Source organism: Phyllostomus hastatus, unplaced genomic scaffold (genome assembly GCF_019186645.2).
Source record: "Phyllostomus hastatus isolate PE091 unplaced genomic scaffold, TTU_PhHast_1.1 phas_contig_29, whole genome shotgun sequence".
Lineage (NCBI taxonomy): Eukaryota > Metazoa > Chordata > Mammalia > Chiroptera > Phyllostomidae > Phyllostomus > Phyllostomus hastatus.
Window position 1 is genome coordinate 41,181,342 of NW_025333835.1, and position 17,889 is coordinate 41,199,230.

At 46.8% G+C, this 17,889-nt stretch overlaps 1 protein-coding gene across 3 annotated transcripts in view; it reads left to right on the top strand.

The window, feature by feature from the left end:
• HS6ST3 (heparan sulfate 6-O-sulfotransferase 3) overlaps positions 1 to 17,889 on the top strand; it is a 610,147-nt gene that overhangs the window by 575,025 nt on the left and 17,233 nt on the right. The gene's annotated exons all lie outside the window — the stretch shown is intronic.

Here is a 17,889-nt window from a genome sequence, read left to right on the forward strand (position 1 = left end):
GGTATATTCATGTGGCCCTAGAAGTTGGATTGAGAAGGGCCAGGTATTAGAGGTGTAATGGAAACAAAATGGAGCCAGCCCCTCTCATCACGGAGCATATGATCTACTAATATCAATAGATATTGACAGTTAGGTAATCAGTTAGAAATAAAGCCCGGTTGATCACGCCAAGACACACACACAGGGAAAATGCCTTGCGAACTGGACGAGTGATGTGTCTACAAGTCAACGGCCAGCAAACCCCCAGCAGCTGGGGCACAGGCCTGGGACAGATCATTCCCGAGCCCCCCCAGTGGGAGTATGGCGCTGCTGACATCTTGATCTCAGACTTCTGACCTCTAGAATTGCGACACGATGCATTTCCGTTGTTTAAGACGCTCTGTGGCACCTCGTTATGGCCAGCGCAGGAAACTAACGTGTACCTCCCACCCCACCCTCACCCTCGAGCCAGAAACCTGGGAGTCTCCCACCCCATCCCATCTCTCTCTGTGCTCTCAGCCAGCACGTGCAGTCGCTGCAGCCCGCGTCCCCAGCGCTCTCCTGTCCTGCCTGTGCTCACGGCCTTCCTCCCCTTCCAGGTGCGTTTGGCTGAGGCCCAGCTGGCTGAGGCTTAGATCAGCTTCCGTGTGTGCATCAGTCAAGACCCAACCAGAAAAGCGAAACTACTATGTCTATTAAGAAATTTACTGTACCAATAAGAACTTTTCACCATTGTGGAATGTAAAGATCTGAAGAGAAGATTTGCAAGATCAGAAGAAAATCACTGCCTTGACTGGTATGGCTCAGTTGACGGGGCATCATCCCACAAACGGAAAGGTTGCGGTTCCATTCCCGGTTGGGGCACCTGCCTGGGTTACGGGTTTGGTCCCTAGTTACAGCACATACGAGAGGCAACCCATCGATGTTTCTCTCCCGTTGATGTTTCTCTCTCTCTCTCTTGCTCCCTCCCTCCCCCTTTCTTTAAAAATAAATAAGTAAAATCTTTTAAAAAAAGAAGCCAAGGGAAAAATCACCGAGCAGATCTGGTACGGATGCAGGACTGGAAACACACTCGGAGATCTCGAGTCAGGCGTGTGCCGCTGCCCCAGGGCGGGGCGTGAGGTCACTGGTGCAGAAGCCTATGCGTGGTTCTGAGTACTCATGATTCAGTGGCTCCGTGAGTTCAGGGGCAGGGTCTAGTGTGGGTCTGGAGGCAGGGTAAGGCAGCCAGGCCAGCCGTCAGGACTGAGATGTGGATGCAGAGAACACAAGAGGGAGCCCAGAGGGAAACCACCTACGCCTCCGCACGTACCTTAGCTTCTACTGGATGATGGCCTCGACGGTGTACCAGCTGCCACCACGCTTCCACCTCCCGATCTCATAGAACATCACTGTGGGGAATCCTAACCTGGGGCCCTACGGAGACAGAGATTCTGAGCAACGGCACTCCCAAACTGGCAATATATAAAATACTCTAGCTCAAACCGCAGCAAGTGGCCGCATACCTGGCCGCTGAAAACAACAGAGATGGATTCTCTCGCAGCTCTCCTGACCGGAAGTCTGAAATCAGTGTCGCTGGACCTCAATCAAGGCGTCAGCGGGGAGGAGCGCCCTCCAGAGGCCTTAGGGGAGAGTGTGTTCTTTCTCCCTCCAGCTCCTGGTGGCTGCCAGCGTCCTTTGACTTGCGGCCACATCACACCGCACAGTAATTTTCTGTTAACTTTTTTGTCCCTCCTATAGAATCTGAACTCTTCAAATGTGTTAACCTGCCTCTCTCTGCCTGTACAACCCAGTCTTGGTCCGTAACAGGCATGAAATTAGTGTTGGGGAAGTTTCCCCTGGTCATGGCCTGTATCTGTTGATGATATTCTCCCCAAAACAATGGTTAGAAAGTGCTTTTTTAAAATTGTTTCCATATAGCTATTTTTTTAAATCAGAGCTTCCCACATAGGACAATCTAAACTATTGATGCCCTCAGCTTGCTGTGGAGCCTGACAGAGTGTGGGTTTATATGGAGTGGGAGTCACGTGAGCAGCCTCATTCATTGACCCCAGAAATATGTCCAATAATGATCATTTTTTTGCATGTGCCATTAGATGAAAGAAGTTGTGAAGCAGAGTTCTCACTAAAGAAAACTTGGTTCTGTCTTTCATAAATCAATGTTTTATCTTCCCTGAACTTCAATACACATTGAAATGTATTATGTGGTAAAATGACCGTAAGGGTCAGCTCCATCTTCGCTGACTTCCTCTGTGTTGTTGTTCGGGTCAGCAACCCACCTAAGCCTTGGTTTTCTCAGTAGGAAATGAAAAGAGCAGTTGTACCTACCCTAAAGGATCGTTTATGTGGAAGCACTTTCCACATTCTCGTGTCTGCTACAAGTGCTAATTCAATGTCGTTTGAGGTCAGCAATGCCGATCTGGCTTATGGGGTCTGATGAGCCCCATGTAACTGTATTGGAAATGTGCTGTTTGGTCCATTTACTATTCTTCTTATTTGGGGGTTACCAAGATGGGATCGAGGCAGAACCCCATCTTGCACAAATGGGCATCTATGATACAGACACGTGAGACGGCTCTACCAGGCGGGTACCAGCCTGTGGATGCTTGCGGAAGTGGCTCGTAGTTGCAAGAAGAGCTGAAGACAGAGAGTTACGGCAGGGTGTAGAGTCCCACAGCCGTGGGGCGGGGGTCAGTGGGAAGGACGCCAGGGGCGGCTCCTCAGCACACTCCCTGACCCAGGACGGCAGTGGGGTCTTGCCTCCCTCAGACCCTGCTCTTCCTTTCTGAACCTATTCTTTACTCAGTTCGCTGTTTCGGCACACTCTCCTTTACCTCCTTCCCCGCACCGTTCCTTGTCTGCCTGAGTTGCCTGGGCCTGGCGTCTCTCGGCTGCCATCAAAAACCCAGCTAGCATAATAACTCGAAAGCTTTAAAAATATCAATTCCTCCCCAAATTAAAACAATACCCTTTTAATAGTTTTAATAAAAGATGTTTTATTTTGTGTAGGGATATTATATTGCATTGTTTGCTAGAGGCCCCTAAGCTTCCATCAATTTCTTCATCCCTAAAATGTGGATACTTTCTTTTATGGTCATTTTGGACATAGAGTGAATTATCTAACAGATATTTATGGGGTCCTTATTACTTGTCAGGCACTGTCCTATGTGTTTGGGATATAGGTAAAACATTAAAAGTCTACCCAATAAACGTTTGATAAAATATAAGAGCTGGATAAAACTAATACCAAAGGAAATAATACATGAAATGACTGTTGTAAGAATTAGGCTGGACGAACAAGGAATTCAAGGCCCCGATGCACAGTGGTACAAAACGAGAGTGTAGTGTGGTCGAAGCCATATTTTAAATGTAATTGAGAAATGTAATCAATGCTTAGATATGCTATTAAACACCTACACTATTATGTGTTCTTAATTGTGGTAGATCAAGTGAATGATTTCCAAATGACACAGCCTGTGGTCTCAGGGGAGACAAGCCATATGCACGTGAAATAACAACTTGAAATATGCTGAGATATAACAGTGCCATATAAACTGGAGCAAAAACCAAGGGAGGGAGAAGACACCGCTGTTCTCGAGCGAGGCTCTGTGGGAAAAGCCACCAAGGAGATATTTGAGCCCTGCCTTTAGTCATGCTGGGATTTGAAGCAATACTTTTGCTCATCATGGACACTGTTATCCGTATTTTTTTCCCATTGAGCCACCAGTGAGTCTGTGCATCCCGACTCCATCGTGGCTGGGTGGCACCATGGGACTAGTTGTGATGAGTGAGCAGAGAGCCAAAGTGACACGTGTCACGTCCAGGTCAAAGCATTTCCTTGCCCATCTGAGTCTTGCCCAGCTCTCTGCACCTCTGGCACGGTGAGCAGCAACATTCACAACGGCTCCTCCTTCCCCGGATGTTGCTGCAGGTGAGAAGAGGCCAGCGCCTGTGTTGTCCTCCGCCACTGAGAGTTCGGGGTTGTTTGGTGACTGCGGATGACCCAGCCTATCCCTATGGGTTCAGCGGCTGTAGGAGGACAGGCGAAGGAGGAAGCACAGATACAAGAATGCAGACTCTTAAGTAGGTCAACGCCTTGAAAAAAATTGGCATTTGAAAAGAAGTCTGACAAGACAAGAAAGCGTGGACTGCAGAGAATTTTGCATGTCGGAGTGAGAAGCGGGAGCTTCTTTCAGGAGCCTATTAGTGGTCTTGAGCAGAGGCTGGATGTGAGGACTTCATTTGAGGATCCATCTGAAAGCGGCGGTCCATGGGAATTGGCAAAGGGAGCCCGGCTGGGCTGTGTCCGGATGCAGACAGGATGTGGGGAGATAAGTTTTCTTAACTTACCTTAAAACTCTCCTTCCTTTAAAGAAAGGAGAGTTTTACTCTCCTTTAAAAAAAAAAGAACAACCACCACCACAAAAATCCCCAAACAAATTACATGCTAATCAGGGGAGAATTTATAGGTTCACCTCTAACTATTTGAGCTATTGGTTTAATATTCGAGACTCCAGGAAAAAAAGACTTGGACCTCTGATTTCACATTCATCATGTTTGAGTAATGGTTCTTGTTAGCTCTGTAATAATGTCCTCTTTTTTTAAAAGTGAAGCCTAGTAATAAAAGTTTTATTGCAATCCAATGCTAACATGATTCTTCCTAACTAAGAATTATGTTTGGTGGATTTAAGCAACCCCAGAAAATATTCTGGCTAAGAATTGAGAAAGGTATGTTTGCCAAAAGGAACACCTTTATGGATTACAATTTTAGGGAGATTTCTTAAGAAAATGTTATTCTTCTTGTCTTGCCTTTTACTTTTAAATGTAAAACTTTGTAGTTTTCAACTTTTAATTGCTTTAAGGATCACCTGGCAACATATTTTCAAATGCAGAAACCTCAGGTTCGTCTCACAGGGATTCGGATCCGGCATGTATGGGGTGAGGGGGTGTCATGGACTGAATGCTTCTCTCCCTCCCCAAAATTCATGGTTTGGAATTCTGTCCCTCACTGTGAGGGTAGGAGGACATGGGCCTTTGGAAGGTGACCGGGCCATGAGGGTGGGGTCCTTATGAATGGAATTAGTGCCCTTAAAAAGAGAGAGAGAACTCTCACTCACTCTCCTTCTATCCTGTGAGGACACAGCAAGGAGACAGTTGTCTATGAACCAGAAAATAAGCTTCACCAGATGCCAAATCTGCCTTCGCCTTGATCTCAGACCTTGCAGCCTCCAGAACTGCAAGAAAGAAGTTCTTGTTGTTTATGGAACGTTTGTTAGAGCAGCCCAGATGAACAAGGTGGCTAGGGACGTGCACCGTGAGAAGGAGTGCAGGGTGCGTTTGGAGACTGCACCTGCAGGGCCTTCGCTCTCACTCTGAGGTCCCAGGCCCAAAGGCAAGCTCTGTGAAGGAGGGGCTGTGCTTTAATTATCTGGGTATTTGTGGCACGTACTAGAATCCCTAGCACAGAGGAGGCAGAGCTGTGTAAGACTTACAGGCACTGGCTTTGCGGTCGGACAGGCCTGGATTTACCTGCTGGCTCTCAGACTTATTAGCTTTGAGACAGGGGATGCAATAACCTCTCCAGAGCCGGCGTGGTCCTCCGAGAGTTGAAGATAATGACACCTTCCTCCCTGCGGACTGGGGAGCTTACCCAGTGTTATGTTCCCATAGCGCCCGGCAGAGCTCCTGGGGCCGGGGACTCAGAGTGCGGTCTCGGGACTGTTGTGATGGTGTGTGAACAGCACACTGGAACGCCACACCCCGGTTCCTGACAAGGAATAGTTGACAGATACAAGTCAGAGTTCCTCTCTTTTTTTTTTCTCCCCTCACCTGGGGACATTGTTTCATTGCTTTTTAGGAAGAGGGGAAGGGAGAGAGAGGAACATCAGTGCGAGAGGGCATGACTGGCTGCCTTCCGGTCACTCCGGGCCTGGGGATCACACGCGCCCGGACCAAGGATTGTAGCGCCCAGACTAGGGACCAAACCTGTAAGCCGGGCGTGTGCTCCTCCTGCCAATCAAACAGCCTATCATCCCATGGCCTTTCCGTACAGGAATGATACTCCAACCAACTGAGCCACACAGGCCAGGGCCAAAGTCACTCTTAACTAAGAGTTGAGAATGCATCTGATACCCTGCAAGGTTGAATTTGGGTGAAAGTCAACTTGGTGAAAGTAGTATAGACCTGGCCGAGGTGAGGTGTCCTGGTTCCCCAACGTGACAGAAGCAAGTCCGGGGTGATCTACCATGTGGCTTTCTTTGAAAGTGTGTCAGGAAGTTGTGGCTCCGTTGTGTTCCAGAATCTAACCAATATTATTAGAAACCCCTTCCTCTACTCTCAATGAGGGCAGGGAGACAAAGGTGGAAGAGAGGGGGCACACCTATTCCTCCCTTGCTGTGCCCGTCAGAAGTGCTTCATAAAAGGTATTTGTAGCCCTGGCTGGCGTAGCTCAGTGGATTGAGCTTGGGCTTCAAACCAAAGCATCTCAGGTTCCATTCACAGTCAGGGCACAAGCCTGGGTTGCAGGCCACGGCCCCCAGCAACCGCACATTGATGTTTCTCTCTCTCTCTTTCTCCCTCCCTTCCCTCTCTAAAAAAATAAATAAATAAAACCTCTTTACTAAAAAAAAGGTATTTGTTTAGGTTGCTATTTATCATTATTATTATCCTCCAACTTTGTGAATGATGAGAATAGCTGACCTTTATTTAACGCTTTCTGTGTGATAAGCTCTGTGCTAAGATTTTTCCATACATGTCTCACTGAATCCTTACAAGGAAATCCTTTGAGGTTGCTACTATTTTTATCGCCATTTAGACACCAGGAAGGTAAAGCTTAGAAAGGTTAAATAATTTGTTCAAGCAAGTGGTGTCAAAGCCTGGATTCTGTCTAACGAGCACATCTTAAGACAATGTTAAAAATGGATTAGGTGTTAAGTTGAAACAGAGAGAAAATATGACTTGCCCTGAGTTTGGGGAGTTTGCTTTTCCAGCTTCGAGCTTGGGGGTGCGTTTTGGGGTGAGGGAGTCTGCTTTGCCTTTGCCTGTCCACGAGCCCCAAAACAAAACGACAGAAAATGTATGCTGAAGAGCTTAGGTAATTTTTGCATTACTTGTGTTAGTCAAAAATAAGAAATTACCATGCAAGTGTTTCTACAGCTTAATTATAGGCCTCTGTGCGGCAAACAATACACTAAGTACTAATAATAGGGGCCATCCAAAAACAAGCTCTCTGGGGACCCCCCAAGGCGCCAGGTCTGTTTAGGACAAGTGATAAGGAAACAGTGTTCTGTATGAAGGAGCAGCAGGCCCTAGAGAGTGTGAATCTTTTTCTTGTTAATGAAGTAAAATGAACCTTGTGACTGGTGCAAAAACCAACAGCAGAAATGAAAAGCCGTAAAGCCATTCTTGTCAGCTACCTCAGGGCAGGGAAGGAAATTTCCGTTCAGCATGTGAGCTGGGAGGGGTGAGCCCCTTCCCGCCAGGAGCTCCCGGCCTGTGCTGCTCTGGCACCGAGGACCAGGAGGCAGCGGTCCTATTCTTAAAGGACTTTCTTTCTATGTCTTGTATGAATTGGGCCCAGCTCCTAAATCATGTTTAAATCAGAATAGCAATTCTTTGTTACCCACTTGGCTGGAGCATCTAAGAGTTTTTGGAAAATGTTCAGTAAATGTCTTAGCTCGATGCAAATATAAACAGCATGGTTATTTGTGAAAAGATGTCAAAGAAAAGCTTAAGATTATCTAACCTCTTCTATATTGGGAAGCAAATACGCTTATTTTGATGTGCAAAAAGATAGAATGACTTCATAGAGTAGGATATCCAGTGGCTGCGACATAGTAGGTGTGTAAGTATGCATCGAAGGGATCGATGAGTAAGTAACATATGAATAGAGAACCTCATTAAAAACAAATTAGAAAGCTGAACATATATGATAAATAAGCATTTGTACTTACCAGTTTAATTTAGTCTTTTGCCACCAAAAGAAAGCCTCATTTAAAATATGAAGGATGTTAAGGCTTGAAATTGAAGAGGGAAGCATGAAAGAACCATTCACATCTGGGTCCCAAGCCCAAGTCACAGCCAAACTAGCAAATTCAATTTCTAGTAGATCAGAAAGAATACGTGTAGAACACTTAGAGGATGAATGGGGGCATCTTGGCCGGAGGGTGCATGATTTGGATGGGGGCCTGGGGTCCAAGGGGTGGCTGAGGTGATAGAGTGGAATTAGGGCCTGGTGGATAGGAGCACATACGGTCCCCAGACTTTCTATGAATTGTGAAGGACGTCATATCATTTCAAGGTCATCCTTGGCTCAGACAGCCTGAATTCAGTTCCATTCCTGTGCTGGCCCAGCTAACGTATCCAGCCTCTTTCCCGTGATATCCCCAACCTACCACCCACACAAGACGGGTTTGCAAAGCAGACTTTACTGATGGTTTGGGGTTGCAAAGAGGGCTCCGTGACAGCATCTCACAGAGAGTTATTTAAAAGTTAATGTTAGTCATCTCTGTCCTTCAAATCTTTCAACCGCTTTGTCACTAGCAACTTCTTGCCGGCCAGCAGGTCCCCACATGCCTCCACCACAATGCTTGACCCATCAGTCCCTTTCTCTTTCTCAAAACCTCTTTTTCCTTCCCACTTCCACTACCCCCCCCCCAACCCAGAATCAAGTTAGCTTCTTCCAGAAAGCATGTGAGGTCTTGCTTTACCTGGCCCCTGCCCCTTCGTGCTAAGCATGGAGCTTCTGTGTAAGACACATACCGATGGAGAGAGGCCACCAGGCAAAAGCAGTTCTCCTGAGAAGGATTCTGACGTTGACTCTTAAAATACCTTTCAGCCTCTTGTTCCTCCCGCTGGCACAGGAAGACACGGGGCTGGTGAACACGCCGTGACGTGGGGACAGCGGCCCGCTCAGAGAGAGCAAGGAAGCTCCACGCCCTTTCCCGTGCCGCCTCCTCTCCAAAGCCCTTCGTTCCGGATTTTTATGGACACTGCACTACACGGGCATGACTGATTAAATAACTCATTGGCTATTGAACTCAGTCTCAGTTTCTCCCGAGGCCTGGCATTATGGGGGCAGAGGAGCTGACAGTCTCAGCCCCCTCCTGCCTGGTTGGGTCTCTGGGCAACCAGCCCCCATCCTGAAATTACTAGAGGCTTTCTGAAATCTCCTTCATTAACATAACAAAAGACGCCTTTTGGCTCATATCACTTAGGTAATTCCAAGTTTTTAGGAACTCTGGGCCAGAAATTAGGTGACAACCAAATATACATTGCTTTTTATAAATCGCCGTATCATACTTGGTGTCTTTTCTCCTGACTATGAGGAATTATCTTTGCATTTAAAAGTGAAACACACACACACACACACACACACACACACACACACACACACACACACACCTCTACGTGCTGTCAGAAAGTGTGGACATACATCTTTGATCCCTGATTTAGGATTTGCTGGAAGGTTTCATATTTTCCACAACTCCTGTGGATTTGAACTTGAAGGAGTCTAGTATGGGGCTATCAGCTTCCTGCCATTAGTTTCTTAGGAATCAAGCAATCAAGGGGCCTGTTTGCTGCTGTTCCTCTTGTCTGATTACAGCACCTGAGAGATCAGGTCTGCCTGCCCTCTAATCAGATTTCTGGCCTGGCGGAGGAACGAGATATTAAGCCCTTGCTTCCGAGGCTCGTTGGGTAGCAAGATAAATTTTGCAATCAACTTCCAGAAAGTAGCACAAGTGCAGGTGCATGTACCCTACAGCTATCCTAGAATCTGACAATAAGGAATAAAGGCAAAAATAGGGAAGAGAATGATAAAAACACAGAAAAGGGGTATGGTGTGACCTCCATATCCAACTTCAGGGGAATCCGACCCATGCGACGTAGTTTGGGCTGAATGGAAGGATGCTAAAAGGCACCAGCGTGCCCCTGTCCTCCTTGAGAAGGATCTCCCCATCCACGCGCTCTGTTGCTGATGCTGCCCCTGTCCATGGAGGAAGACAACCCTGGACCACAGCCTCTTTCCTGGTGGGCTGCTCTTGCTTCTGCCCCTGCTAGGTAGGAGCTCAACGTAGATTTCGGCTTCATGAGTAACAGCTTTGTCTCTTTCTCTGACACTCAGAGATGCCTTGACTCTCCACTGGAGACAAGGAGGACATTAATGCATGTGTAGTTCTTTCTGTGTCCCCCTCAATTCACCCCACCCCTGACGCCTGTTGGCCTTCCCCTCGTTCCATAAACAGGCTTTTGTGAATGTTTGCGTTCTGGCCTCCCATGTAACCGAGGCTTCAGAACTTGTGCTCCTGTTTGATTCTGAACATGGAGAAGTAAAACGCCCATAAACAATGTGCAACATGTGACCGGGTAAATATTCACGAATGGTGTGATTGGGCTCACCAAAACAAACAAACAGAAAAGGGTATGCACACTGGTTCTTCCAGCTCACACCGAAGTCAAAGGGAGTCTCCTTTCAGACATCCCATTACATAGCCCATGAAACAGTGCCAGGGCCTCGTTGGTTTCACAATCGCTTGTGGCTTTCTCTTTCGGCTTTTTGTTTTTCCTGGAATTGCTACTTGTCTTCTATCTTACGAAGGAAAGAATTCTATGCCTCTTTCATCTAAAATAGCCAACCTATGAATTCTGGTGTTTGCTGAACTTTCTCTCACGCGTTCTTGGAGATGTGTGAGTTTTCATCCTCATAAATCTTTCCCTTGTAGATCATGAACACCATTGTCTCGGATCCCACCTCTTTTCTCATGGATTTCTGTTTCCGGATGCTGGGGTGTTTTCTCAAATGCAATTGTCTTTTTCCACAGAGTGTCGAGGAGGTAAATTTTCTGAGCACACCAACATTTTTTATTTTATCCTTACATTTGATCAATAACTTGACTAGGTTGAGAATTCCATTGCTTAAAATCCTTTTCCCTTGAAAGTTCTGAAGTTTGATCCAATGTTTCTAGTGTTCACAGTTCTGATAAGAAAACAGTTGGCAGTGTGACTCTTGTTTCATGTGCTCAAACTCTCTTTAGGTCCTTCCCCTCCAGAAGATTTTTAGATCGTCTCTGTATCTTCGGGGTTCTAAAATTTCATTCAGACTTCTTGAATGCCATCGGCCTTTTCAATTGGAACAGTCATGTTTTTCAGCCTCTGAGAATATTCTATTTTAACTTTTATTATTTATTTTTGGTGTTTTTTGTATTTTTTTACTCTCTATCATGATCTTTTTTTCTAGGTAGCTATTAGACCTATAGATGACATCTCCTTGCCTCTTAATTTAATTTCTCATTTTTAAAAACATCTTCCGCCTTGGCATAGCTCAGTGGATTGAGCGCAGGCTGTGAACCAAAGCATCGCAGTTTTGATTCCCAGCCAGGCACATGCGTGGGTTGCAGGCCATGGCCCCCAGCAACCACACATTGATGTTTCTCTCTCTCTTTCTCCCTCCCTTCCCTCTCTAAAAATAAATAAATCTTTAAAAAAACGACAAAAACATCTTCCCCCTCCCTATCATACCTGCAAGGCTTCCTGGACTCTATCATTTCCCCTATCTATTGTTTTTTTCCGGGCCCAACATGCATATGGGTGTCAATTACTTTCTAAGGACTTCTTTTTCTTTCCCCTACTATCCCGTGCTTGCTTAATAGATGCAACAATATCTCAGCATAGTCATAATAATATTCCAAAAGCTGTCTTGGCTTCTTAAATAGCCTACTTCTTCCAAACAGTTATTCTGTTTATTCAGTCATTCTCAAATGTTTCGTCATCCTCAATGGTTCATTCCTAGTTGCAGGTAGGAACTAGGCTTATCGATGTGCGTAGCTAGTGGGGTTTTTCCCTGCCATTATGTTCATCTATTTCTTCAGAAAAGTATCTCCCTTTTATTAGTTCCCCATGGCTTCTGCAGGAAAGGTTCCACCGACTGGGTGGCCTGAACAACAGAAAGGTGTTCTCACAGCTCTCAAGCCTAGAAGTCCAGAACAAGGCGTTGGGCGGTGCGGTTCCTCCCGAGGGTTGTGCGGGGCACCTGCTCCAGGCAGCTGTGCTGGCTCTGGTGGCCCCAGGCTTCCTTGGCTTGCGGACAGCTGTCCCCTCCGTGTCTTCACATTGTCCCCCTCTGTTCCCACTGTCTGTGTCTGTCCACGCTTCTCCCTTTACAAGGACCAGTCCTATCGGATTAGGGAATGACCTCAACTTGAACTGATTCTCTACAAAGACCCTATTAGACACGAGATTACCTTCCCAGGTATGGGGGCGGGGCAGGGGGGTTGGACTTCATCTTTTGAGGGGGAGGGACATAAATTCAATCCGTACTACCTCTCGGTGTGAGACGAAAATGCACTTTTTAAATCGGTTAATAAGGACTAGAAGTTGGGCCGGTGAATTCTACATTGAGAAAGACTGGTCCAGCGAGGCTCCCCCTCCATGCCGCCCCCTGGCGGCAGATCAGCTGTTCATGTCCTTTCTCCGGAGGGCAGGCGCGGGCGTGGGTGCCTGAGTCAGGGGTAGGACACTGGGCTTCCAGAGCCGGGGTTCACTCTACGACAATTCTTAGTTTCAAGTAAGCAGTGACAGTGAAGCCTGATGCGGGGAACCCGGATCAGGGGGGACAACTGTGCGGCTCAAATCAGCACCTCTTCCCCGCCCTTGCCACCCACCGCTCCTGGTTTGCAGTTCTACGGGCGCAAGCACCCGAGGGAGGAAGGCCGCACCGGGTGCCCTGTGGCAGAGCCGTTACCGGCTGGCACCTTCCTTAGGGAGCACTGCCCACTGGAGAAACGGTGGGCATCCAACAGCCACCCCACGTCCAAGGCCGGAGGCGCTCTCTGCGTGTGCACACAGGCAGTTTCGGTGTTTTCACTGATCGGACAGAGCGTGTTTGGAGCACTCCGGTTCCCTTACTTCCCGCGCGCTAGGGGCGCTGGATGGCGCTCTGTCTTCACTCAACACTTCGGAGAACACCGCATTTCCAGTCCATTTGTTGCTGAAACCTTCCATTCCACCCAAGGCTTGCACTGGATTCTGCGCCTATCTTCCGGCTTGAACAGAGAGTGAAGATCCCCCTCTCGCCTTCCCAGTGTCTTTTGTGATGGAGGCTGTACACGCCACCAAACTGTCAGCATGAGTTGAAACTCCCCGGGACTAATGGCTCTAGCACCTTCCCAGGCCCCAGGGGAGAGGCACTGAAGTTTCAGCTTTTGTAGGTCAGCCTCCGAGGCGCTTTGGGGGTGCCTGACGTGGCAGAAGGAGGCGGGCAGCCTTTAAAATCCATCGGAGGTCAATGTATTCCATTATATGCACAGTGCTTCAAATTCAGCTTTAACCTTTGACGAAATTTGCAGTGTTGGGATTTTTTATGCTAGAGCAGACGCAGGAAATCACAGGTGCAACTCATTTTCGTTTTGACTTACAATCACCGAGGGCTCCTAGAATTTTTATAGGAAATCTCTCTTTAACTTGAGTGCAAAGTGTCTGAAGCCTGTAGCTTGTCTCTGGAACGTACATTAATAGGCAATATAGGTAATACTGATTTGCGGAAATTAATTACTAGAAAAACAGCTCTCAGCACTGACCTAGTGTTTGGAAAGATTTGAGAGCCCCCTTGTGGCTATAATAAACCCAAACTGAAAAGTGATACAAAGCTTTTAATTGCTTTTATTTCTTCCCCTCTCTTTCAGGTTGCTTGTTTTATGATTTTTGAATTATTTTTTATTTTATATTCTCAGCATATTTTACGTCATTTCAATGGAGTACTGGGAGATGGTAGCTGGTGTCATTTTTTTAAAGGACAGGTTACTTGGGTTTGTTTTTTTCTGATTACTAAACTCAGATTCTTATCATCGAGAAATAACAGATCTGGAGGGGCACGTTTCAGGAAGTTCACAAAGCAAGGGAATTAAGGTTGCATTGTTCTGCTTTTTAAGGGAGGCCCCCCCTCCTTCGTCATCTATGTTTTGACCCCATGAAGGTAAAAGCCACCTCCAGCAGCCGCGAGCTCCATTTATTTTGAACATGTTAAAGATGATTTTCTCAGATTTCCATAAAGCAGAGGACAGGGTGGGGAAACAATCATCCTCATTGGAGTGTTTTCAAATCTCCAAGAAATGAATGTTGGAAGTTATTACCTCTCAGATGCTTCAATTATGCCAGAAGAAAAATATTTGTGACTGAAAGTGACTGCGCTCCACACTTGAATTGATGAAGGGAGCGCCCAAGGCCAAGTTCAGACAGAACGAATTGATTTACGTTTTTTTTTTTTTTCAGAGAGATTTAGATTACCGCACATATATTTTTCTCAATTTCTGTCATTGCTTTATTAATTAGGCAGAACTGTGGCAAGGCTTCAGAGCCCACAGCAGCGCGCTTTGGATCCCACGGAGGGCCCGCGTGGGGGGCGGGGCTTCTGGGAGGAACTCGGGCTATTATCACAAATAAGTGGGATTTGGGGAGAACCTGATTAGGGCTCTGTGTGACTTTCGTTGCTGTTTGCATTCTCCTGAAATAGTTTGTGGTGTGACATTGGAATCCAGTCACCAGTGAATCCCTAGCCCTCCTATTGGTCTTAGCATGGGAGAAAATATCGTGTGCAGGAGCTTAAGAACAGCAACAAAAAAGAATAGGAGATTCGGTTGTTGATAGTTGTGAGTTTGTTGTCATCTTACCGTTCATAGTTTTTAATCTTCTACTCCTTAGATAAGTCCCTTTAATATTTCATATAATAAGAAGGGGATGAATGAGGAGGGGAAAGGTACAGGATACAGGGGGAGGGGAAAGGTACAGAGAGGATAAAAATGGTATAGGAAACACAGAAGTCAAAGAATGTATAGGTATAACCCACAGACATAAATCAAGGGCGGGGGGGGGGGTTGCTGGAGGATTGAGGGCTCCAGGGCAGGGAAGATAAAAGGGGGGAAATTGGGAAAGCTGTAATAACATAATCAATAAAATATACTTAAAAAAGAATAGAAGAAAACTGATGTTGAGGCCTAGCTAGAACAGATGAAAGTGGAAGGCAGTACCTTGTGTATGTCCCCTTGTATGCCCAGGTGTAATCAGCACACACACCAGCTCCATGGCCTGGGAGGGAGGGAGAGAGGACGCTGGTACCCAGCCAACCTGGCCAGGATCACCACTGTGTTCTTTAGGGGCCGTAGAAAATTTCAAGTCCTGACCCCATCTTTCTTGGTCTTTTTAAATGTGGAACTTTTGCAACGTGCAAGATTCTTTAAGAATATGCATGAACAACCACAGGGATTCAAAAGGAATCAAACAGGGATTCAACAGGTATCAAAAGGATTTGATGTCTACCTGAACAAGCTCCTACTGGCCCCAAATTAGATCATTTGAGCATCAATAAGGATGCTGCCTGCGATGTATTGAAATGCATTAAATATGTTTCGAGTCATGAGCTGACAATGATATGAAGACAAACAACGTCCACAAATAGCCTCTTTGGTGGATTCTAGGAGAGCAACCCCTTGTTTGGAAAACCAGGAAATAGAAAGGGTCAGGCACTCAGTCTGCCTTGCCTGTAGGAACCGAGCCCCCGTGTACCAAAGAGCTGATGCGGGAAGTTTCTCATGAGAGAAGCATGACAATTCAAATGAAGAAGAAATGATTGAACTGGAACGTCACCGTTTCGCAGGCCCCTAACGAAGGATCGTCAGTGGCATTCACCAAAACAGAGACCACGAGGCACTGTGTGCTTCCAGACGGAAGTCTACAACACTGCCTGTGAGGAAACAAGTGTTCACTGTTTCTGAATGATTTTTCTGCCAACTGTAAATATCACCTGAAGGTGTATTTCATGCCCTGGCATTTCCAGCTAGTTCTTTGCGGTGCCCCTTTACAGGTGGGTTTCAAAGAGAAAGGGAGGGACTAATATGCAAATCAGTGAAATCTCCAAACTTAGGATGATGTGCTGAAGTCACGCTTTCTTTCTAACCCTTAACTACGTTAGAACAAAATAAGACGGTGGGGCCGTCCAAACATCACTGCAGCGTCAGCTCCATGAGATCAGCCTGTCTTGTCTGCCATCATCTCCAAGGAATCTATCATCGTATTTGGCATCAAATACATAATCAACAAATATTTTCCAATAAGTATACAAGTTAGTAGCAGAGCAGGGGGAAAAAAAAATCCCAGCTCTGCTAGTCTTTAGTTGTTTGACCTTGGGAAAATCCTTTTAGATCTCCGAGCGCCGATTCTCTCATCTGTAAAATCCCTCCTCTGATACAGTCTTGTAAGGAGGATAAAGTGCGGTAATGGATGAGGAAAGAGTTCTGAGCCCTGTGAGTCTGGTACACAAATAGAAAAGCACCATCAGCTGTTTTCTATTATTAACAAAGCTGTTTTAATATTTAAAATCGCACTGTAGTTGGGGAGTTCCTGAGGCTCTGGTATTCTGGGAGGAGGGAAAGCTGCGGAAATGGGGGGGCGTGAACTTACGCTGAGGGTCCGCCGTGCATCGGTCACTGAGGACCCTTCACTGTCACTGCTGCATCGCTAATTCCCACAACCCTCTGCGGCAAGCATCTCTACCCTGCTGTGCAGATGAGGAAACTGAGGCTTCTGGGGGTCATAGAGGCTAACCAGGTCACACCAAATGAGAGACGGACCCGAAATTGAAACCCAGATCTTCCTAACTCCCAAACCTGTGTTCTTTCCACTGCACCTTCAAATGCAGTGTCCAACACGTTTGAAATTACGTGCTTGTGCTCTGTCCAAATGAGTAGCTTGACTTTTATTTTCCCTAACTCTTCTCTTTCTGAATGAAGGCCAACTTCAGGGAACAGCCAACTTCAGGATCCAGGAACCTGCTTTGGACACATTTCTAAGGCTTTGTAGCTCTGTGTTCACAAAAAGCCCTGTTTTAAAGCCACAAAGAGAATTACGGCATCGCATGAGCTTTGGCTTTATCTGAATTCTCTGACCACCCTTTGCTGTCCTGAGGTTCCTACAGCTTTTGGTTCTGGATTCCTCAGGAGGGTTGAAAAGGAGCGGAGCTGCACTAATTCCCCGTGGCCTCTCCCACCCTCTCCTCAAGCGTGTCCCTTCCTTAGGCAGGGTTGCGGGTGTGCTGTGCTCAGGAAAATTGCTTTTAGGACTCTTCCTACACTGTGAGTCTCTAGGGGACCATCTGCACCGTACTCCCCTGAGGTTGGCAGGGGCCAGGTGCCCTGCATCCCCCTGACCCCCCAGAGTGCTGCTCACTCTCATCCCTCGCTGCCTGACCTCAGGGAAACACCAACCGCTTTCCCAGACACACTCGCTTCTGCTTCTGGAGCTCTGAGTTCAAGAACGCCTGGGCCAGGCCAGCATCCTCCCAGACCGCACCTCCGCAGCGGACACTTCCAAGGGGGTTGAAGGCGCTATCAAAACTGGCATCCTCCGTGGAGTTACAGACGCCATCTAACAAACAGCCTGCCCACTCAGAGGGATGTGCAGATGATTGGAGTGGTCAGAGCCAGCCAGCACTCAGAGCTGCAGGTGGACACGGCGTTCGGGCAACAAATGCTCTGGCCGTTGCTGTTATTCCTCTTGCTATCCATGTTTGTTTCCCAGCGAATGTTCCATATTTTAAGTGAGGCTGTGCCTTCATCATCACGGGCAGGGGGCGGGATGACCTCTGAGGCGCTCTTTCTTCAAGAACCGCCAAGAGACGGAGTCCAGTGGGGACTTAGGTATTTTGTTAAATATGTGAAAATGATCGCTCAGTCCTGAGAGCAGAATCGTAGGGAGATCCTAACACAGAATAATCCTTTATGGAAGAAAATGGAAAAATCTGGACAGAGATGGGGTTGGTTTCTTTTTTCAGTGTTTATTATATTTTAGGAAAATCTGTATCAAAGCTGGCAGAGAGAAACCTAAATATCAAAGCACGTGCCTTGCTCTTAAATATCCTGATTT